General features: G+C 34.5%; 1 long non-coding RNA gene across 4 annotated transcripts in view; it reads right to left on the bottom strand.

Annotated features, from left to right (window-relative positions):
• Positions 1-1752: 1752 nt before the first annotated feature.
• LOC139362158 (uncharacterized) overlaps positions 1753-25427 on the bottom strand; it is a 37691-nt gene continuing 14016 nt past the window's right edge. For 2 of the 4 annotated variants that reach the window (XR_011620508.1, XR_011620505.1), the window contains 3 exons: positions 25280-25415; positions 24143-24200; positions 8821-9075 (listed from right to left, as the gene is read on the bottom strand). This is a non-coding gene — a long non-coding RNA (uncharacterized lncRNA). Of the gene's footprint in view, positions 1987-7884; positions 7979-8820; positions 9076-24142; positions 24201-25279; positions 25416-25427 lie in introns of those variants that run through there. The other 2 variants (XR_011620507.1, XR_011620506.1) reach the window with 2 other exon arrangements.

Here is a 25427-nt window from a genome sequence, read left to right as displayed (position 1 = left end):
TTTCAGAGTACTGAAAAATTAGGCATTGTTCCCCGTAGGCTTTAAGGTTTTGTTTTTTTTTTCCAATGTGGTCTAAAAATAATCATTGAAAAGAGCAGTGTGCTATATTACGTACATTTTCTATATTTGTCTTTCTTTTTCGCAAAGTGATTATCAAGTTTGCCATGAGAAGATTCCAGATCCTCCTGTATCATGGACTTGAGGAAAATGTGAAAAGAGTAAGTTGATTATGTTTATTAATGAGATAGCATTTCTCAAGTAATTTGTTATTTTTGGGAATCCACCAATAAGAATGCCTGAAGACAAGGATATTAGTATTCACTAATACTAACTGTGCCACAGCTACAGCTGGACGCGTAATCAAACAATCTGTATGTGAAATGTTCCCAACACAAAGAAACGATAAATTTTTGAGGTCATAAATATCCCAATTACCCTGATTTGATCACTACACATTGTATGCTTGTATCAAAATATCACATGTACCTTGTAAATATGTACAATTATATACCCATAAAAATTAAAAATAAAAAAGCACTCTTCCCAGATCTCTCAACATTATGTTGTTTCTTTAAACATTTATTAACAGAATGAGAAGTGAAGAAAAGTCACCTCAAGTCTCACTGAAATAAGTCACCTGTGCTCTGTCTAGTGAACTTCTGTGTCCTCTACATCCTTACTGTTCTGACCCCTGTCCTTGCTCTCCATTAAAAAGACAAGGAAAATGTCAAAGAGTATTCAGTAGATATTTTTGTGTGTTTGCCCAAAGGTAGTAAATGTGAGAGCAGCTCTAGGTTCCTAAGTCCTGTAGGCAGATATCCTTGGATTGAGAAAATTAAGAAATGGTGGTTGAAGTTGGAACATTTAAACATAATTAATTAGTTCTACTGCAGTCTGAGATCATCTTAGAAATATGCTTTGGTACTCATTTTGAATTCAAGAATTCTCAAATTTCTTGTTTTCAGTAGTAAAAAAATTACACAATGATACAAAAGTTTACATATTCTAAAGGGACAATATGGTAGCCACTGAATATTATCTCTAAGACACAAATCATCAGCTGCAAAAGCATAGACTTAATGACTTAAAACCATCTTGATTGAGGCTTGAAAAGCCACTTAAAATATTATGGAGCTTAAACACCATCAAAACCATTTATGTCTACAGCTGTACTACAATTATGTTTAAGGCATTCCTTGTAATGGAGACAGCAACTCATCAGCAGAGGAGAATGTTCAGAGAAACTATCTAAATGTGCCAGCAAAAACATCTGTTCAACTCACAAATTTATGTGAGATAATTCAGCTGTATGGAATTAAAGTAAGTTTTCATTACTATACCCTATCAAACTGTAAAATGGATTATATCATGACATATAGATATGTCTTATTGAAGTAAGCATGAAGTCTTGTTTTTTAATTCAAAATTATATGTAAATATATCATTTCAGTCTTTCAATAATTAGAAGACAGTTCATAAACATCTTAGTGGGTTTACTTTTAAACTGAACACTGTTTTAGTTTTAATAATAAGTTTAGTAAAAGATAGGATATCTTAGAAGTGTTGGGTAAAGAAAGATTTCTGATCAAGTACGTACTCAGTCCTCTGTACTCTCTGTTTTAGACAAAAGAAAGGTAAATGCACTGCAATACCATGGCTTGTATTTTTCTACTATAAGCACACAAATTAAGGGTTAAGCTCATTTTATTGTCTGTGGTTAAATATATATTGGGCAAGAGATATCTCTGTTGTACAATGAAACTAAAACAAATGAATATTTTAAAACTTGTAAAGAAATTATCCATGTAAAACTTTTTTTCTCCAACAGAAAATAGTAGAGTCTTCTGATGGGTAAGTCATGTTATCTCCATCCTCGATCTGGACTAAGGAAATAATTTGGTCTTCAATCTAGATGGTTGACATTCTAATTTAGGCTCTTGAAACAATTATGATGGTCTGCTTCCTTTTAATACAGTTGGTTTCCTGCTGTCAAATAACAATTATTCATTTTCCATGTTTATATTATAAAATCCTCTTACCATTCATCAAATCTCTTTTTTTCTTTTTAAATAACGAAGACAACTTAGGAGTTTAGAGAATCACAATAGACCACATTCCTGGTGAAAACCACTGGCATACTGTCTCCAAAAGTGTTGCCTTTTTGGCTCATTGTATTTTTCATTCAGTGAGAGAACTATTTTTTTAAAAGGAGGACTTTGTGATGGTTCCGAAGTGAAGCCCATGCAGTTTATCAAAAGTGATAGGTAGCAACACTGCTGCGTAACAAAAAACCATGACTTAGGGTAAAACAAAATTCAAAAAACATTTACCCTAAAATGAGGCCTTGAAGGGGCAGGCATAATGTGAAATCTGAATTTTATTCAGTAGCCATGGGTCATAGATCATAACTTTGTGTTAAGGTGAATCTAATACCATTTTTATGAAATTATTGTACATGTATTTAGAACATCCTGATAGAAGTGGAAAAAACAGAAAAGAAATCAAACGTGACTCCAGAGTTGTGACTTTTGAAAATTAGTCCTGCCCCAAATGCAGAAGGAAAGTCTGGATTTGTACCCTAAATATACTGGGTATCCCTCTGAGAAACCCATGACTATGTCTAACTCAGACTTTTCCCTGGAAACTGATGAGGAGACACAAAAGCAAAGTGGATGTACATTGCACAATGAATGGTGCTGGGGCTGGAGTGGCATTTTAGAACCAGAAATGTTCATGAAAAACATTGGCTGTCAGAAGAAAGAAACAAGAATGAAACTGATAATGAGATTAAAAAAAAAAAAAAAAAAGATCAAGAGATGAGAGAGAGAAAGGCAGAGAGAAAGAAAGAATGAGAATAGAGGGTGGAGAAAGAGAGACAGAATGTGAATATGCAGTCCTGTGGTTTCTGACAATATTCTGTGTCTTGGTTTCAGTCCAACTCTTGCTCTTGTCCTTGAATTCCATGATATAGTAGTAAATTCTCTAAGATTTCTTTTCTTGTACAAGTTTTAGGGACTTTGTAGACATAGAATTTCTAAATAAGACAGTATGATTTATTTATGTTTATGCTAATTTTCACATTTTCTGTGATAGACAATTCTATTATTCTGTATATTTTGATACTGGCTTAGTTAACATTCATGCAGCACAGCTTACACTTAAGAACCAGGAGTTTGAACGATGCCTTAAGACACCAAGAATCATGATGTAATAATCCTCTGCATATATTGTCAAGGGTTTTATACTCAAGACTTTTTTGAGTGTTTGCTTGCTTATTTCTTGTTCTATTTTAAAAGAATTTGAATAGGGTTGGATTACCAGGTATATCTAAATTAAGTCAACATTCAATCAGCTATTAGCATGTGTAAGCACTGGGCTCAACACTAAGCATACAAGAATACACAGAAGGTAATTTATGATCTAGTTTGGGATTTAGTATATATACATCAGACATTGTCCACTGTAAGGAGCAACTGGCAAATGAATTGTATAAATAATAAGGTTGGAAAAGGAAGATGTCATTTTCAGTACCCATGGTCAAGAAAACTTTTGTTAAAAAACTATATCATGCAGTAAATGTTTATGGAGCACTATCCATAGCCAGGACAGGTACCAAAATTAAATAACACAATGTTATTAAGACCCAAAAACGTCATAGAAGTAAACAAATATAATGCAATGTGCTAAATGTTAGCATTAAGGCATTAATATCATACTTCAGGGGTTCAAAAGAGAGTTCCTATTCGTCCAGAGAAGTAAGGAATGTTTTTGAAGCAGAGCTGTATTTTTGGTGAATTAGGAAGAAGTAGTAAGAGTACATCAGGCAAAATAGGCATAAAAAATAGGTTGTTCTCAGCAAAAGAAGGATTTGTGTGCCTATGTTCTGAGCAGGCTGAGTAGGGAGGGACAAGGTGTTTTAAAATGCAAGTTTTATTATTATTATTCAAGTATGATGAAGCCAACAGATCAAGACACGGTTGTCATTGAAAAGAGAGTTTGTTACTCACACAAGAGGAAGGGGCACATCATGTCACACATTGCAACACAGGGAACCACCAGCATGGGTGAGGAGGCAGAAGGAGTTGGGGGTTGGGGGTAAGTGAGCAACAGCCTTTATTTTGTTTTTTTCTTTTGTAGGAAGGAATGGGCAAGTCAGATGCTATGGTTTGAATGTGTGTCCCAAAAAAGCATGTGTTGGGAACTTAATCCCCAATCCGATAGTGTTGAGAGGTGGGATCTAATGTGTGGTGTGTAGGTCATGAGGGCTCTACCCTCATGAATGGATTAATGCCAATTTTAAAAGGGCTCAAGGCTGCAAGTTCAATCTCTTTCTTGCTCTCTGTGGCTCTTCTGCCTTCCACCATAGGACAATGCACTGCCAAGATCTTTGCTGGATGCTAGTGCCATGCTGTCGGATATCCCAACGTCCAGAATTGTGAGCCAAATAATGTTTGTTTTTTTCTCTTCTTTTTTAAGTTATCTAGTTTCAGGTATTCTGTTGTAGCAGCACAAAACAGACAAAGACAACAGGATAAGCAGGCTAAGTAGGTTTAGAAATGGTTAGAGTCAATCATTTCTGTGAGCTCTGAGACTTATGGACTGACCCTAATTGTCAGATGCCTGGTTCTGGGATGATTCAGTCAGGGAGATAGTGACCCAGGAGTTTAAGAACTTGGCCTCACCTCAGATGGAGTTGGGGAAGTAGTAGCAGCAGCATGCTGAATCTAGCCAAGGAGCTGAGGGAACTGCTGGATTGCCCTAGAAACTCTGCCAGTTCTTTTCTTTTGCATGATGATACACGTTTCCTGGAACTCTTTAATCCCTGCCTGTTCTTCCTCATCCTGATACTACATGTTCTGTCAACTAAGGCGGGAAGTGGGAGGGCCAGGTTGTCTCCTATGGTTTGCTCTGATATGTCCCCTCATCCCTTATTCTCCTTAAAAAGACACTCATATACTTAAGATAAAATATATAGGTTAAATATCCTATGTGATTCCAGCTCCATATGGAAAGTGCAAAACTTATATTGCTTTGTCCTTTAATATACAAGTACCACCCAAGTTGTTACTGAATTTCAGGGAAGGGGCTCGGAGATCTGTTTATTTTGGAGCTAACGAACAGTAAAAGAGCACTTTCAGGAATTTTTGCTTAAGGGCAAATTTACTTCAGGTTTAATAAAACATATTAATTGGACATCAGGCGAAAAGATGAAGTGTGTACATTTCCGTCAAATACTCATGGACCCCTTGTTACATTGTGAGCTTTGACACATGCTTTTCTTAAGAGCATCTTTCAGCCCAGGGTGTTTAATCACTTTACAGTTATTGTCACCTTGCAGGTGTACTTATTATCTCTCTTTTGCATCTAGAAAACCTGAGACCCAAGGGTTTCTTCCCTGGAGCTGCGCTAATTTTTCATTTATAAAAATAACTAGTATTTACTGATACTTTACATTCTTTCTGTTTAAAGAAACCAGGAATTACAGGGATTTGTCTATCACTTTTAAATCCAAAATTTATGGTTCTTATTTTCAATTTTCTGGTGGTATCATCATTTTGAGGTGATTGTTAAAAATGTGTATGAAAAGGGCTTCTTAATTTTAAAAAAAATTGTATTTATTTCTGCTGAATGTACCATATTTTAAAATGCATTTTATATCCCAATATATTGGAGAATAATTGATTTCAATACCAAACAAATATGTTTTATTAATTAATATAGCACATTTACCATGTTTATTTAAACATTTCCTCTTCACCTATTTTGAGAATATACATCCAAAATATTTTTTATGTTTTCCTGTATATATTTCCCACTCACCCAAGCTCTGAAGGAGCATCTGCAGCTGTCGGAAGAAGATGTTAAGGATGGACCACAAGAATGAGGAAATTTTAACGGAATTTAGCAGCTGAATAGCAGGCACATCCTTAGGGAAATGTTTTCCTAATGCCTGGACATCCAGCTGCTTTCCTTAGCCCTCAATTGGTGAATATTGAAGTGAGTGCTACTGCTAACATCCGACTTAGATTCTTCTCTCCATCTTCCTTTCTTTCTTCCCTCTCAAATGTCTTAAACTGTGATCAGATGCTACATTCGGTGTGTTGCAAACTAAGTGTCGCTCAGCTAATTCACTCAAAGGCTGCCACAGTGTCCCCTGTGCTGGTGGACACTAATCCCATAAAGTGGGTCTGTGGCACTTGTATCTCCTTGTGCAACTAACCTGAGACTAAAAAATAAAGTTAAATTCTAAATATTAATATATAATGGAAATATACAAACAGTAACGAAATTATAAAATTCACTATGGTCTATAATAACTGCATGATTTTCTAGATAAAAGCAATTACCAATATTGAGTCAAGAGAGGCAGCATTATTTTAGATGATATGACCATCAATCTTATAAACTTAGAAGAATCTACTGAAAAACCATTGAATTTAATAAGAGGGCTCAGTCAGTAATACAAGATAAATATTAAAAAATGACTTTTTCCTATGCCTGCAATGACCAAATAAGCAACATGGAGACAGTTTTTATTCATACAGAAAATTAGTTTGCAATATCACTTTTACACACATGCACAAAAATTCTAAGTTGACTACATGGGCAAATAACTTATATAAAATAATAAAAAAAATCAGAAGAAAATATAGAGAAATACTTTATTAAAATTATAGTAAGAGGCCAGGCATGGTGGCTCACACCTGTGATCCCAGCACTTTGGGAGGCTGAGGCGGGTGGATCACGAGGTCAGGACATCAAGACCATCCTGGCTAACACGGTGAAACCCCGTCTCTACTGAAAATAAAAAAAAAAAAAAATTAGCCTGGCGTGGTGGCGGGTGCCTGTAGTCCCAGCTACTCGGGAGGCTGAGGCAAGAGAATGGCGTGAACTCAGGAGGCAGAGCTTGCAGTGAGCTGAGATCGCACCACTGCACTCCAGCCTGGGTGACAGAGCAAGACTCAGCCTCAGAAAAAAAAAAGTGTATATATAGATATATATACACTATATATAGAGAGAGTAAGAATGTTTTCTAGCATATTTATAACCAGGAAAAGAGCATGGTGAGATGACAATTACTCTAGAATTTACTTGAGGAAGATTTTCGTTTTTCCATATCTACTTCTGTTGCAGCTTCAAGCTTAACCCTTGAAAGGTGAGTCAAAAAGAAAAACAAAAACGATCAGCCTTGAGGCTCAGCTGCAGAAAGTGAGTGGCATATAGAATATTATCTTTCACTTTTTATCTTACATGCAAGCACAGCAACATTTTGCCAACAGTAAGATATAAGTGGTAGGTTCTATCAAGAGAAAGTTCCATTTGTGTATTTTCTTGGCAGAAATTTATGTACCAGTGGATACCAGAGGAGTAAATCGATTTTTAAAGTTCTAGTTTGCTTTTTGACAACTTCAAATAAAATTTCATCAACACAGATTTAGACCACATGAAATTCCAGAGTCTGAAAATGGCCAGTCAGATTACAGTAATTTGTCCTCCTCAGGTAACTAATACCTGCTGTTGTTTTTGACCAAAAGTGGGAACAAAAGATGAGCTTCAAAATCCCTTGTATAATTTTAGAGCTCTTTATTTGTTTATTTTCCCATAAGGAATTATTGGTCACTAGTGGTCCCAAATGCCACCTTCTACTTCAAATATAACCTCAAACTATAGTAAAATACTTTTACCTCAAGGTGGAGCTGTTATATTTTCAGAAGAGAAAAAGACTCGCAACACCTTGGTCTTGTTCTAGAATTTTGTTATAATCCTGAGGAAATGCTATTTTTAATAAGAAATGACAGAAAAAATGACCATTCCGTTTCTTCTCTCTCTTTTTCTAGAAGACAGTAATTAATGTTAAAGTTACAAAAGAACACTGACCCACAGGATCGTTGTGTGTGATGCCATTGTCTGTTCGGTCTGGCACAGGCTCTTTTGAGCATATTTGGCATGGAGCTTCTTTTGTGCAGCTGTATACAGACTATGCAAACATGGATAGAAAGACATTAAAACCATAACTCGCCTTTATCAGAGCTTCTAAAAACATGACACTTTATGAACCAAATTTTGTTTCTGTGCTCTCTGTTGACCTAATTAGGGATATTCTAGACAATTCTGGCAGATTTCCAAGTAAATGTAATCCTGGAAATATTCAAATCTAATATAGTTTTATGTCCTTTTAAAAAAACTTACCAGAGTCAGTTGTATCAGTAAATATCAGCAGTATCTGACGTAAAGTTTAGCCGAATGAAATAAGAGCATAATAAAGCTTAATTCATCTGGTTCTTTTTTAAAACAAGTAATTCTGAGAATAAAGAAAGTCTTTAAGGGGCATTTATATCCTTGTTATATTTATTTTGAACTACTGAAAAAAATGTAACTTCTACTTGAAAGGTGTAAATACCACAGAAAATATTTCTTCACATTTATTTTGCAGCTATTTATAGCTGAGGAACTTTCAGGTGCTTGCATTGCAGAGAATATTCTTTTTTTAAATGAGGACTTCATAGGTTTCTCCCTGCCCTCACTATTTTTTGATTGATAGAGAAAAAATCTAAACCTACAGGATTTTGCAAAATGTAAAGCTAAATATAAAGTCACTATCACACTGCAGTAGAAATTATGCATTCGATAGTATGGATGGTGACAGTCATAAATATGACAATTAATATGTCTAATATATTGTCATAAAATGCTGCAAAGTTATGGAAAACAATAAAAAATAAAAGAATTAAAAAGTGGCATTTAATGAAGACAGTGTACTATTGCTTTTATTTATTTTATTTATTGATTTATTTTTTGAGACAGAGTCTTGCTCTCTCACTAAGGCTGGAGTGCAGTGGTGCAATCTCGGCTCACTGAAGCCTCCATCTCCGGTGTTCAAGCGATCCTCCTGCCTCAGCCTCCTGAGTAGCTGGAACGACAGGCGTGAGCCACCATGCCCAACTAATTTTTTGTGTTTTTAGTAGAGATGGTGTTTCACCATGTTGGCCAGGTTGGTCCTGAACTACTGACCACAGGTGATCTGCCCACCTCGGCCTTCCAAAGTGCTGGGATTACAGGCACAAGCCACCGCGTCTGCAGACATTGTATTATTAAAAACAAGAAATCTTAGGTACTTTGTGACACATCATAAATTTATAATACAAACACAATGTTCATGTTTTTGAAAAATAGGTAGATATTAAAATGTGGTTTCATAATGCTTTGATATCAGAGCTTCCCAATGTGTCCTGATGGGAGCCGAGTGAGATAAAGGAGGAACAGAGCTTCTGATTTTCTCTCAGCTGCCTGATCCTAGTCTTTTCCCAGAATTTCCAAATAAAACATGTTTGCTCCAAAATTAAGTCCAAAGTAACTTGATATACACATTATCCTTATACTCACTATACTTTTGTTCTATTTTGATTATTAAGTGAATGGTTTTTAAATTGACTTGGATTTCAATACTTATTTTGCTAATGAGATTATTCTATTTTTAGTAGTGTTGAATTACCTTCACAAGAACAAAATATCTGAATAAAACTATAGAACTAGAGGTCAAAATATTGCACTGCTACTGACTTCAAGGTTGTTGAATCACTTGTAACAATGTCTGTGATATTTTTATCAGAAGGTTCGAGGGCAAACCCCAACAATCCCCTGCCAAAGTCTCAAGATGTCTTTAGTTTAAAAAAAAGTAAGAAGTCTATCGTTAGATGCCACAAAACATGAAATCTCACCCAAATGCAATGAATTGATTGTTTAAAAGAATATTCTGCTACTCGGCTTTCTACAAAGAATAAGATACACTTTTAAATTCTAAAAATGTTAGATAACTTTGCTATTCCATACCAAATCATTCTAAGATTGTACCTTTGTAGTCTTTGCTATATTCTATAGCAGCACCATGAAACAGGACCTTCTTAAAACACTGAAATGTTTCTATGACCTCACAAAATGAAGCCACTAGCTGTCTGTGACTACTGATCCCTGCAATGTGGTTAGTGTGCCTGAGGAACACATTTTAAAATTGAACTTAATTTTAGTTTTTAACTTAAATTTATTTTATTTATTTCTTTTGAGGTGAAATCTTGCTCTCGTAGCCAAGACTGGAGTGCAGTGGCACGATCTTGGCTCACTACAACCCCTGCCTCCCGGGTTCTAGCGAGTCTCTTGCCTCAGCCTCCCAAGTAGCTTACAGGCACCGGTCACCATGCCTGGTTAATTTTTGTATTTTTAGTAGAGGCAGGGTTTCACCATGTGGGTCAGGCTGGTTTTGAACTCCTGACCTTAGGTGATCCACCCACCTCAACCTCCCAAAATGCTGGCATTACAGGCGTAAGCCACCTCACCTGGCCTTTAACTTAAATTTAAATGGTCACATATGACTGGTTCCCTTCCCATCGGAAGGTACAATTTTAGATACTCCATTAGGAGAGTACTTCAATGCTTATTCTTCTTAACTCTACTCTTCTGCACGCTCAACACCAACACATGCTAAAAAGATTTCTTTTCTGGGATATTACACTTTAGATCTTGCTGCTTTAAATAAATCTCACATTTTCAGCAATACAACCTGATCATTATTCAAATAAATTATATATTTGGAAGTAACAGTTCTAAGAAAATACTGTTAGTGAGTACTCTCTCTTCTACATAGTAAATTCCTCACTAATCCCAAATTTAAAAGCTGATTTATTTCAAAATAAAGTGAGTAGTATTTTTTTTTTGTTTTGTTTTTCATTCTGCAGATGTAAAGACTCATCCAAATCCCCAGTCAATGGGTTTCTATTTTAAATGACTTCTGATTGAATTACTTATCCTTTTAACTATCCACAGGTGCCCATGAAATAACCTTTAACCTATAACTAAACTAAGCATGTGTCATCTAGACATTCCTGAGAGCAGTAGCTTTTTGGGAGGCATTTCTCCTCAGGAGTTCTAATTCGGGTAGGGGCCATTTCACTGTCAGTCAAAGTGATATTAGATATGAACACATTCCAGAAAAGTAGTGATTATGGCTGATGGAAGTAGACACTTTAGAAATATTCTCAAGCGTCAAATCAAGTCAGAAAAGTTTTGGAATCTTATTGCTTAGCCATTTTAACTCAGATAAAAACTTTTGAAAAAGCTAATACTAAAGTTTCTAAAAGACTTTGAAAAAAATCATCTCTAATTCCTATGATGGTTGATTATAGTTAAAAAAATGTAAAGGCTTTGATTTAGAGTTGAGTGTACTCATGCCTTTCTTCTGAGGCACTGTTATTAATTAGCCAATAATTTGCTAATTGATCTAAGCCAATTGGCTTGCCAGTCACATTTTAAAAATGAAGATTCTATATATTTAAATAGTAATAGTAATGATAATATATTGAGTATTATATGTCATAGCACATATTAAGTGCTATTCCAAATATTATATATAAATGAGTTATATATATTATATATATAATGTGTGTGTGTATACATATGTGTATATGTATGTATGTATACACACACACACACTAACTCATTTATCACTGAAATGACACTGAGATACATACAACAACATTAGTTGCATTTTACAAATAGGAAGCTGAGCCACAGGGAATTTAAGTTGCTTATTTATGTCCTCAGAGCTAGTAAGTGACAGCAGCAGAAGCCAAATTCAGGCAGTCAGCTAAAATCTGAGTTTGGATGCTGGTTCTTCAATTGACACTCTTTAAAGTAGAATTTTTCAAACCATTCTGTGCATATCAATTGCATTTTAAGATCTAAACTCTAATTCAGTAGATTGGGCATAGGACCTCAGAATATACAATTCTGATTTTTTAGTTTTGAAAAATAATTGTGTATATATAAAGTGTACAACATGATTTGATATAGGTATGCACTGTGAAATAATGACCATAATCAATCTAATTAACATATTCATTGCCTTACATATTTACCATGTTTTGATATAGTGAGCACACTTAGAATCTATTATCTTAGCAAATTTCAAGTATACAAACTATTTTGTTATTTATAGAGAGATGATTATCTACAGATGTTATCTATAGAGAGATGAGATGATTATTCTCAAAGTCTTATAGAAACTTCAGTATTAGTGTTTTCAAAAAGCTGTACATTCGATCAGATCTCCAAGTTTATTCATCTTGCACAATGGAAAGTTTATACTTCTTTCCCAGGTGATGTCAATGCTGCCATTCAGGGACTCAAACTTTGAGGAGCAATTCAGATAAACAAAAATAAAAAAACTAATACAAACTTGGGAATTTGTATTGATGGGGTTTTTTTAGATCCCAAAGGGCTCTCAATCTATATTCCATTTATACTTTTAAAACAGAGGTCCTCAGGATTTTTCTATAAAGTGCCAGATAGTAAATGTTCAGGTTTGCAGGACGTGCAGTCTTGGTAGTAATCTGAAGTAGTTATATTCCAATGAACTTTACTTACAAAAATAGTCAGTGGCTGGATTTGGTCCACTGGCTGTAGTTTGTCAACCCCAGTTACAAAGCACATAAGAGAAAGTTTATTTAAAAGTGCATTTTGAATACAGTGTTCTCAAAATACCAAAAATGTCAAATTATTTGTCAGAGACCATTTGGTCAGTATATGACTAATTCTTCAGAACCAGTTCAAATCCTACTTTTTCTGTGAAGTCTTATTTCACTAATTAGCACTTAATCTAAATACATGCTTAGCTTCATGTACACTTCTTACAGGAGTCAAAATTAATGAGTATCTTAAAATATAGTAGATATAAATTTAAAAATAAAAAAATTATGTCTAAGTTGGGAGATCAAGTGTCAGATATTAGGTAGTATTTTTAAGTTAATCATGAAGCCTGGACAAAATTTGACAGGTTTAATAAAGAAATTCAAAGGGAGAGGAAACAGACCAAACCAAATGCATGTGTTTATAAAGTTATAGACTTCTTTTTTCTGGGTCAAGCATATAAGGAGTTTAGAAGTCTTCACTCAGTCCTAACAAAAAATAAAAAGCTGAACAAACTAAAACTTTATTAAAAACTCTTCTTAGATCCATCAGACAAGTGGGGTCACAGGACAAGTCTACTGCCCCAACAATTCGAGAGATAGGTGCATACAGAGAATTACAACTTACTAGAGTAGAAATCCATTAGTAGAAACCTTCATAACAACAGTACTGGGTTAGAAAAATCTGAACAGCAGCTGATGGATAGCTAGAGGTTCACAGTGTACAAGTCTGAGAGTTAAAAAATCTAGGGGGACCCTCAGACTCTTACAACTTTTATCTCCAGGAATTCCACCAGATCCTTACAGCGAACACTGGAGAAAAATCCCCTCATGTTTCTGGCAAGGGAAGGGAAATAGGAAACATTTTGAAACATGCCAGAAAATTCTCTTATTAATTAGGCCTACCCTCAAAAGAAACTAATTAACCAGAGCCTAACCCACTGGGATTATATCAGAGCTTAATCTACCTAAGGTTAGGGAAATACCCAACTCTAGGCCCTCTAGTCATTTTGTCTCACCTAATGTGGGCAGTAGGGAGACTGAGAAAAGTCTGCAATCCAGAGCCATGGGATTACCATAAGACTGAGATGTAATAGTAGGACTATAGATCACTTCCTCTCCACTCCCTTCTTACCACCTTATTACTATAAGCCTGTTTATAGAAGTTTCTTTTACCTGGCACAACACATCTACCTTTCCACAAGGTATAATAAGAAAATTAACAAGACACACTAAAAGGCAAAAGAACTGTCTGAAGAGACCAATCATCAGAACAATATTCAGACATGGCAGGAATGTTGGAATTATCAGACCAGGAATTTAAAAATCAACTTAAACTATGATTCAAATGCTAAGAACAGAACATAATGTCCAAGAACTGTGGCACAACTATAAATAGATGTAACTTAAACATAATGATAATACTGGAAAGAGAAGAAGGAGAGATAGGAGCTAAAGCAATATAGATACAAAAATGAAAAGTTCCCTAAATTAATGCTAGACACCAAACTACAGATCCAGAAATCTCAGAAAATACCAAGAAGAATAAATGCCAAAAAAGTACATCTAGGCATATCATATAAAAACTTAAAAAAATCAAAGATGAGAAAAACATCTCGGGAGAAACTAGAGGAAAAAAACAGTTCACCTATAGAGGAGCAGAGAACTACAACGGACTTATCCTGAGAAACAAGGAAGCAAGCAAGCTTGCTGCGCAGCAAGCAAGAAGAGAGTGGGATAAAATAGTTTAAGTGTTAAGCGATAAAACCCACCAACTTAAAACTCTACACCTTGTGAAGTTATTCTTCAAAAGTAAAGGAGCAGTAAGGATTTTCTCAGAAAAATAAAAATTAAGAGATTTTTTTTTTGTTATTAAACCTGCCTTACAAAAGAAGTTCTTCATAGGGAAGACAATTATGTAGGTCAGAAATTCAGATCAACATAAATAAAGGAAAAGCACCCGAAAATGAATACGTAAACGTAAAATACTAACTTTTCTTTTCCTGAGTTGATTTAACAGATAACAATAATAATAATAGCAACAGTTTATTCAATTTTGTGTCCATATATATGTATGTGTATATATATATATACACTCATACACATATATATGCATGCGTATACATATGTGAAATAAATGTAGCAATACTATAAGGACAGAAGGGAGAAGCTAGTAATATTATTTTGTTATTATAAGGTACTTGGACTACCTACATGGTGATATGGTGTTATTTGAAAGCAGGTTTGGATTAATTGTAAATGTATGTTGCAAAATTCTAAGGTAACAACTAAAAAAGTACAAAGAAAAAAAGTATGATTAACATGCTAAGAAATGAGAGAAAATAAAATCAGAAAATATTCAAAGTGTAAAATACATAATGTGATCTAATTTGTCCATTTTTACTATGGTTGAATGTGGTTCTGAGGTCTTATGCAAGAAATCTTTCCCCACACCAATATCCTGAAATGGTACCTCAATGTTTCATAGTTTCAGGTATTAGATGTAAGTCTTTAATTAATTTTGATTTTATTTTTGTGTACGGTGAGATAGCAGTCTAGTTTCATTCTCCAGCATATAGATATCCAATTTTCCCAGAGCTATTTGTTGAAGAAACATTCCTTTCTCCAATGCATGCCTTTAATACCTCGGTCAAAAGTGAGTTAACTGAAAATGTGTGGATTTATTTCTGAGTTCTCTATTCTGTTCTATTGGTCTATGTGTCTGTATGCCACTACTACAATGTTTCCATTGCTATAACTTTGTAGTATAATTTGAAGTTGAGTAAGGTGATGACTTCAGCTTTGTTCTTTAGCTCAGGATTGCCTTAGCTATTCAGGGCCTTTTTTGATTCCATATACGTTTTAGTCTTATATTTTCTATTTCTGTGAAGAATGTCATTGGTATTTTGATAAGGATTGCATTGAATCTGTAAATTACTTTGGGTGGAATGGACATTTTAATAACATTGATTCTTTCGGTTCATCATCATAGAATATCTTTTCTTTTTTTTTTTTTTTTGGTGTCTTCTTCCATCTCTTTTATTGATGTTTTATAGTTTTCATTGTAGAGATCTTTCACTTTTTTGGCTAAGTTTATTACTATGTATTTTATTTTGTTTGTGACTATTGTAAATGGTATTACTTTCATAGTTTCTATTTCAGACTGTTTTTGTTGGCATACGTAAATGCTATTCTTTCTTGTATGTTGATTTTGTATCCTGCGACTTTACTGAATTTGTTTATTAGTTCTAATGGTTTTGTTTGTGGAATCTTTAGGTTTTTCTGAAAATAAGATTATGTAATCTGAAAACAAGAATAATTTGACCTCTTCTATTCCAATTTGGATGCCTTTTATTTCTTTCTTTTATGTAATTTCTCTGGCTAGGACTTCCTGTATTATGTTACATAAAAGTGGTGAAAGTGGACATCCTTATCTTGTTTCAGCCAGGTACACTGGCTCACGGCTGTAAGCCCAGCACTTTGCGAGGCCGAGGTGGGTGGATCACCTGAGGTCAGGAGTTCGAGACTAGACTGGCCAACATGGTGAAACCCCGTCCCTATTAAAAATACAAAAATTAGCTGGGTGTAGTGGCACATACCTGTAATCCCAGCTGCTTGAGAGGCTGAAGCAGGAGAATCACTTGAACCTGGTAGGCCGAGGCTGCAGTGAGCAGAGATTATGCCACCGCACTGTAGCCTGGGTGACAGAACAAGACTTTGTCAAAAAAAAAAAAAAAAATTAAATTAAAAAAATAAAAAAGAAAGGCTTTCTGTTGTTCTCCTTCAGTATGATACCAGCTACAAATCTGTCATATACAGTTAAATTGTCTTGAGGTATGTTTCTTCAATACCCAGTTTTTTGAGAGTTTTTATCATGAAGGGATATTGAATTTTATCAAATGCTTTTTGGTATCTATCGAAATGATCATATGGTTTTTAATCTACTCATTAAGCTACAAAGCTTCGGCACAGCAAAGAGAGTATTCAACAAAGTGAAGAGGCAAACCACAGAATGTGAGAAAATATTTACAAACTACCCATCTGACAGGGGATTAATAACCTGAATATAAGGAGCTCAAGCAACTCAACAGCAAAAATCAAATAATCTGGTTTAAAATGGAAAAAAATGTCAGAATAGGCGTTCTTAAAATGAGACATACAAATGGCCAACAGGTATATGGAAAAATGTGCAACATCACTAATTGTCAGAGAAGTGCAAATCAAAACTAAAATGAGATATCATCTCACTCCAATTAAAACGGCTTTTATCAAAAGACAGGCAAAACTGGAATGTGTGAAGAAAGGGGAGCCCTTGTACACTGCTGATGAGAATATAAATTAGTACAGCCAGTATGGAAGACAATTTGGAGATTCCTCAAAAAACGAAAAATAGAACTATCATATAATCCACTGTCACAATAGCCAATATATGGAATCAACCTAAGTGTTCAGCAGTGGGTTAATGAATAAAGCAAATGTAGATATATAAAATGTAATTATTCAGACATAAAATGAATGAAATCCTAACATCTGTAGCAATATGGATGGGACCAATTATTATGTTAAATGAAATAAACCAAGCACGGAAAGACAAATGTCACATGTTGTCACTCACATGTGAAAGCTAAAAAAATTTATCTCATGGAGATAAAGTCGAATGATGGTTACCATAGGCTGCAAAGAGTAGTAGGTGGGAGAGTGATAAAAGGGTATATTTCATGGGCAAACAAAAATAAAATTACGTTAAAGGAATAAAACCTAGTATTTGGTAGCAATAGCTAACAATAACTTATTGTATATTTCAAAATAACAAAAAGAGTAGAATTGGAACTCTCCTAACACCAAGAGGTGATAAATGCTTGAGATGATGGATATCCTAATTACTCTGATTTGGGCAGTGCACCTTTTATGCTTGGATCAAAATTTCACAGCTACCCCATAAATATGTGCAACTATTATGTATTTACAATAATTAAAAACACAAAATTAGATAAATAATAAAACTATAAAAAAAGAGAAAAACTGTGAAAACAAAAATAGACAAAATGAAAAGGAAAGCAAACAGGAAACATGAACAAATATGGTAGAAATTAATTGAACTATATCAATAATAATCTTAAATATCAAGTCTAAATACGCTAATGAAAGACAAAGATTGAGTATATCAAACAAGAAGACTCAACTACATGTCATCTATTAGAAACCCACTTTGAATATAAAGACACGTACACATTGAAAGTAAATGAGTAAAGAAAAATATCCCTTGCTAGCACCAATTTTAGAAAAGCAAAGTATCTGTTAATTTTAATATCTATGTTACATTTAGAGCAGACTTCAGAGCAAGTAAAGATATCAGTGATAAAGAGAGACATAATATATTGATAATGGAGCTAATATGCCAAGAAGATATAACAAACCTTAAAGTATATGTGCTTAACAAGAAAGTGTCAAAATAGATGAGATAAAAACCAAAAATTGACACAGCTGCAGGAAAAAATAAATGAGTCCACTATTATAATTGGAGATACCCTTCAGAAATGAACTGATTCAGCATTCAAAAAGTCAGTAAGAACATACTTGAACTCAGTAACTGGAATTCAAAACTCATCCATCAACTGTAAATATGTGGCATCTATTGATTACTCCATTGAACGACAACAGAATGCACATTCTTCTCAAGCTCACATGGAATATTCACCAATTTAGAATGTATTGTGCTATGTAAATCACACCTTAATAAATTTAAAAGAACAAATCTATCCTATGTCTGCTCTTAGATCATAATGGAATCTCTAACAGAAATCAATTTAGAAATCAATAACAGAAAGATAGTTGGAAAATTCTGAAATACTTAGAGATTAAACAACACGCTTCTAATAACACATGAGTCAAAGAAGAAATCTTAAGAGAAACTAAAAAATAAGTTGAACTAAATGAAAATAGTAATGAAACTCATCATAATTTGTGAGATGTAATGAAAGCAGTGCTTATGGGGAAATTTATGCCACTGTATGCATATATTAGAAACAATCATCTAAAATCAATCATCTAATTTTTCTCTTTGGAAACTAGAAAAGAAGAGCAAATTAAATACAAAGTAGGAAGAAGAGAAGAGTTAATAAAAATTAGAGCAGAAATCAATGAAATTAAACAAAAAATCAATAGAGAGTATCAATAAAACCCAAAACTGATTCTATAAAAAGATCAGTTAAGTCAATGAGCTTCTTGCCCTAGCAAGCCTAACTAAGCCAAAAAGAGAAACACAAATTACTAACGTCAGAAATGAAAGAGGGGACATCACTACATGCTTATGAACATTAAAAGGATAATAAAAGAACATTCTGAACAACTGTATGCTCCCAAATCTAATATCCCAGATAAACGAGATGAATTCCTTGAATGACATAATTTGCCAAAACTCACAAAAGAGAGAATAGAAAATATGAATTGGCTTGTATCTATTAAAGACATTGCATCAGTAATTAATAACCTTCCAAATCAGAAAGCACCAGGTCTAGATGCGCTCACTGGTGAATTCAACAAGACATTTAAGAAACAAATTATATCAATTCTCTACAATCTGTTTCAGAAAACAGATGAAGAGGAAATATTGAATAACTCATTCTGTGAAGTCAGCATTACCTTAATACCAAAACCTGCCAAAGACATTGCAAGAAAATAAAACTACAAACCAATCTTTTTTATTAATAGACACAGAAATCCTCAACACAATATTATCAAATTAAAACCAACCATATAGAAAAAGAACTAGACACCATGACAAAGTGGAATTTATCCTAGTATGCAAAGCTCAAATTTTAAACATCAATGTAAACCATCATGTCAATGCACTAACTAGAAAAAAATCACATGATCTTATCAGTAGGTTTCAAAAAAAGCATTTGACAAAATTTCACATTCATTCATAATTAAAACTCTCACCGAACTAGAGATATATCAGAACTTTTTCAATTTGATAAAGATCACCTACAAAAATCTTACAGCTAATACCATATTTAATGCTGAGAAACTAGAAGCTTTTCCACTAAGATCAGGAACAAAGCAGCAAGGGTGTCTCCTCTCATCATTCCTTTTCAACAAAATATTGGAAGTCCTAGCTAGTGCAATAAGACAAGAAAAATAAATAAATATATAGCTTGGAATGGAAAAAATAAAACTGTATTTGTTTGAAGATGGCATGGTCATCTAATTAGAAAATCTGAAAGAATTTACAAAAAAAGCTTTTGAAACTAATAAGTAATCCTAACAAGGTTGTAGTATATAATGTTAACATAAGCCAATTGCTCTCTTACATGCAACAATGAACAAGGGGGATTTGAAATTAGAAGCATAATAATATTTACATCAGCACCGCCCTCCAAAAATGAATTACTTAGATATAAATCTGACAAAATATGTTCAAGACCTATGTGAGAAAAAGTATAAAACTCTGATAAAAGATATCAAAAAAGAGCTAAATAAATGGAGATATTTAATGTACATAGTTAGGAAGACTCAATATTGTCAAGACATCAGTTATTACCAACATTATCTATAGGTTCAATGTAATCATAATCAAAATCCTGGCATGTTATTCTTTAAATATCAACAATCTGATTTTAAAGTGTGTGTAGAGAGTGAAAAGATTCAAAATATTCAACACAATATTGAAAGTGAATAACTAAATCAAAAGATTAACAATTATAAACCTATTAAAAAGGGAGGTACCTAAGGAAACTTTTCAAGGTTACTTTGATAGTGGTGATGGTTTTATAGGTGTATGCATACGCTCAAACTCACACAATGTATGCAATGAATCAATTCATATGTCCAAACTTATTTAGATTTTATCATATTCATTACAGATGTGCAGATTTTGAGTATTATACTTCAAAACGTGGTTAAACAAAGGCCTTATTATAAAGAAATGGTAATCAAGACAATGTGGTATTGGTGAAAAATAGACTAATTGATCAACTAATTGCTAAATAGACTAACAGAATAGAGAGCTCAGAAATAAACTGAAATAAATCTAGTCAACTGATCTTTGACAAAGGAGCAAAGGCAATATTATGAAGCAGTTAGTCTTCTCAATAAATGGTGCTTGAACAACTGGACATCTATATACAAAGAAATCTACACACAGACCTTAATTCTTCAAAAATATTAACTCAACATGGATTATAGACATAAATGTAAAATGCAAAACTATACCTATGTGGTGTTCAGTACGATGACTTTCTAGGTAAAACACCAAAGGCTCCATCCATTTAAATAAATAATTTAAAAACTGAACTTAATTAACAACTTCTGCTCTGTGAAAGACAATGTCAGGAGAAAGAGACGACAATCTACAGACTGAGAGAAAATATTTGCATAAGACATACCTGATAAAGAACTTTTTTCCAAAATACACAAAAACTTGTAAAACTCAATAACAAGAAAATGAACAACCTAGTTTCAAAGCGAGTAAAAGACTTGAATGTCTGTTCACCCCATCAAAGAAGATATACAGATGGCAAATAAACATTTGAAAAGATGTTTAACATCACGTTATTAGGAAATTGCAAATTAAAATGAAAATAAGATTCCACTACACACATATCAGAATGACCAAAATCCAAAACATCGACAATACCATATTCTGGTGAGGATGTAGAGTAAGAGAATCTCTCATTAATGCTGGTGGGAATGCAAATAGTACAATCACTTCGAAAGACACTTTGATAGTTTCTTATAAAACTAAACATAGTTGTACTATGTAATCTAGCAATTGTACTCCTTGATATTTATCCCAAATAAATTGAAAACTTATGTCCACAGAAATTTCTTCACAGGGATGTTTATAGTTGCTTTATTTATAGCTGCCAAAACTTGAACTCAACCAATTTGTCCTCTAATAGGTGATTGGATAAATAAACTATGGTACATCCAGACAATGGAATATTATTCAAAACTAAAAAAAATTGAAAAGTTTTCCTCTATGAAAATACATGAAGAAAACTTAAATGCATGTAACTAAGTTACAGTAGCCCATCTGAAAAGGCTACTATATGCATACGTATAATTCTAACTATATGACATTCCAGAAAATGCAAAACTGTGGAGAGTAAAAATATCAGTGGTTGCCGGGGTATGGGGAGAAGGAGGGATGAATGGGCATAGCACAAGCAATTTTAAGGCAGTGAAACTATTCTGTATGATATTATGATTGCAGATATTTGTCAGTAAGCATTTGTCAATACCTATAGAATGTACAATATCATGAGTGAATACTAATGTAAACTAAAGAATTTAGGTGATAATGATGTGTCAATGCAGCTTCACAGAGTGTAACAAATGTACCACTATGGTGGAAGTTGTTGACAGTGGAAGAAGTTGTGCATGTGTGGGAACAGGGTGTATGTGGGAAATCTCTGTACTTCTGCTCAATTTTGCTGTGAACGTACAATTTCTCTAAAAATAAAGTTTTTTATTAAAAGTTAAAAATAAATAACATCAAAATTATATAGAGCTAAATAAACACAAAACTGGAGAAATCTGAATAAGATGACTAATATCAATGTCAGTATTGTAGTTGCAGCATTATACTAAAGTTTTGCAAAATGTTATCAGTAGGGGAAACTGAGTGAAGTATAGAGGAGACTCTATATTGACTCTTACAACTGCATCTGAATATACATCTATCTGAATGCAAAGTTCAATTTAAAAAATAAGGTTATGTCTGCTACTGGATTAGACAGCCAGATCAAGAGTTTTATTCTAAAAATACAATGAAGAAAGTGTCATGAGAATCAATGAGAGTATCTACACTTCTTGGATGCTCACTGATTAATTGGTAGTGGAGCAGAAAAAGAAAATGACTAGATTTGAAAACTGAATGGTAGGGAGAATCACAGAAGCCACAACACGGCTAAGAAACCCCTGAAAAGCAAAAGCACTTGATATTTTATATTTAAATGTCTAGTAGGCCCTCAAGTTGGAAGTGATTTTTAAAAAATAGAAAGAAAAAACGTGCTTAAAGCTTAGGAAAAGAGGTCAGGATTTCAGATGTAGATTTGTACATCTGTAAGTTCCATGCTTAGAGATAATTGAAAATATGGCAGTGGTCAAGTTGCTTACAGAAAAAAAAAGAAAGACAAAGGCAAAAATTATACTGTGACTGAAATATAGAAGAATGCCTATGTTTAGTTCTTAGGCAAGGTATATAGTGAACAAATAAATAAAATCTAGTGGAAAGGTAGAACATTAAAAAAATGGGTGATTACATAGAATCAAATGCCAATCCAAATTTTGCATTGAGTAATTGAGGAAGGTTTGAAATTTTGAGGTTGTTGCTGTCCTCCAAGAAAACAATCTTAGTTTAATTTATAGATCATGGTAAGGAAAGGAAGATAGTTGGTAAATCCAATGGCTCTAAGAAGTTTGGGGAACAAGATAGCAAACTGGCATACAATGCTGACTTTTTGTACCTGGAAAAGCAATAGGAAAGTGGTGGTTCCCAGAGGCTGGCTCATTAACAGAAACATTATTCATATCCTGTAGAGAGACAATGGTGATTGAATAATGATTGTGTATGTGTGGGAAATGGTAAAAAACAAAACAAAACAAACAAAACCTGTAAAGGATGAAGGGAAAGGTTTCACATTAGGTCTTTTTGTTTCCTTGTCATGGCCCTGTATATAATTTCACTACTTAGGGCTAATTTGACTCTATCAAAAACATCTGTTCGATTAAGGATTCCATAGACAAAAAATTTGAGATAGACTGGGTAAATATACTTAAACATCTAAAACCAACAAGGGATGAACACATGTATTATACATGGAACTCGTTTAAATGGATGAGAAAACTCATATAAAAATAAATAGACAATTCAAAGTAAGAAGAATCTCAAAGACTAATTAATATAAGTGCATATGCAACCTCAGTAATAGCCAGAAAAAAAAAGAAAAAAGTAAATTGCACAAAGAGATACAAGTTTACTTATCACTGACAACATTAGCTGGATATTAGTAAATGTGTTAATTATGTTGAAAACAAGAAACCCAACTGGGTGCGGTGACTCATGCTTGTAATCCTGGCATTTTGGGAGGCCATGGCAGATGGATCACTTGAGTTCAGCAGTTCAAGACCAACCTGACCAACACAGTGAAACCCATCTCTACTAAAAATACAAAAAAAGTAGCCGGGTATGGTGGCGCATGCCTGTAATTCCAGCTACTGGGGAGGTTGAGGCAGGAGAATTGTTTGAACCCAGGAGGTGGAGGTTGCAATGAGCCAAGATCACACCACTGCACTCCAGGTTGAGTGACAGAGCAAGACTTCATCTCAAAAAAAAAAAAAAAGAAAGAAAGAAAGAAAGAAAGAAAGAAAGAAAGAAAGAAAGAAAGAAAGAAAGAAACCCACAAGCAATGATGGAATATCTACTGACGTAATCATTCCAGAAAGCATTACAATTAAGTTCCATTTCTCCTTTGATTGAGCAATTTCACCACTGGATTAAGCTTGCTAGGGAGCCTAGCTGATATTCACAGTGACCACTAACAGGATGGTCATTGCAGCTTCTGTATAGTAGTGAAGCACTGAAAACAACTTGGTACTATTCTTTACATATAAATTAAGTTACATGCACAAGAAGGAATTCTATGCAGTGGAGGAAGTGAATTGGTTTACATACTTACCCAAGATGTGATAGATCAAAAGCTGAAGAGAGGACAGATGAATGCCCAAAACATAAGACTGAGGGAAAAAAAAGAGTAAGCAACACAAGATTAATAACTCGAAATTATTTGTAAGAATGTCAAACACAGAAATATACACAAAATAGTACATTTGTCAAGGATTTATATATATATATGTATATATATAGAATTATGAAAGAAGAATTGAAAGAAGATATTCTACATACAGAAAAATATTAAACAGAAACACCTTGCAGTGGAAATGAAAATTCTATGCCAGAAGACGGCCAACTAGAAGCAGTTAGTATGTGCCGGTCTCATGGAAACAAATAGAAGGGGAAAGTAACTGTCAACTGAGACATCTAGGTACATGCATTGGGATTCATTAAGAAAAGAACCTGATCTGCAAAGGATGGGGCAAGGCAAGGCAGGATGACCACCCACTCGGAGTGTCTTGGAGCCAGAGGAGCCTCCCCCAACAGGGAAGCAGTGAGTGAGTGAGCAACCCTGGGGATCCATGTTTCTCCCATGGATCTTTGCAACTCTTGGATCAGGAGATTCCCTCATAAACCCAGTCCATCAGGGCCTTCATTCTAACATACCAAGCTATGTGGAGTCTCAGCAGAGCAGCTGCTCAGGCATATGTGGAGCCCCAGAAGCTTCAGATACCCAGGGTTCCTGGCAAAAGTGACTGCAACTCCAGCAAAACAGGAGGTAAGACCCCCATAATACATACCCCTAGGAAAGAGGCTGGATTTACGGGGCTGAGCAGCCACAGTCTGCAGGCCTTGCTTCCATGGCATCTTGCAGGATAAGACCCTCTGGCTTGGAACTCCAGCTAGCTATGAGTAGCAACATTACATTTCCCTGAGAAACAGATGCCAGCGGGACAGGTAGTCTGCCCACTTAGCTATTTTGCAGCTTTAGTAATTGATGCCTTCAGGTTCTGGGGAATTCAAGGTGTTTAGGGACAGGAGCGGTCCCCCAGCACAGCACCGTAGCTCTATGAAGAGGCAGTCAGACTGCTTTTTCATACCGATCCTGGAACCCATTTCTCTTCCCTGAGTGGAATCCCCCAACCGAGGTCTACAACCACCCCCACAGGTGTTTTCCAGCCAGCAGCAGTTCCAAACTTACCTGGGATGGAGCTCCCAAAGGGAGGGGTGGGCCACCATCTTTGCTGTTTTGTAGCTTTAGCCATTGTCGCCTTCAGGCTTTGGAGAGTTTAAGGTGACTGGGCACTGGAGCAGGCCCCCAGCACAGCACAGCTGCTCTATGGAAAAGT

Source organism: Macaca nemestrina, chromosome 3 (assembly GCF_043159975.1).
Source record: "Macaca nemestrina isolate mMacNem1 chromosome 3, mMacNem.hap1, whole genome shotgun sequence".
In the NCBI taxonomy this organism is placed as follows: Eukaryota; Metazoa; Chordata; class Mammalia; order Primates; family Cercopithecidae; genus Macaca; species Macaca nemestrina.
This window is presented reverse-complemented; position numbering and strand designations above follow the sequence as displayed.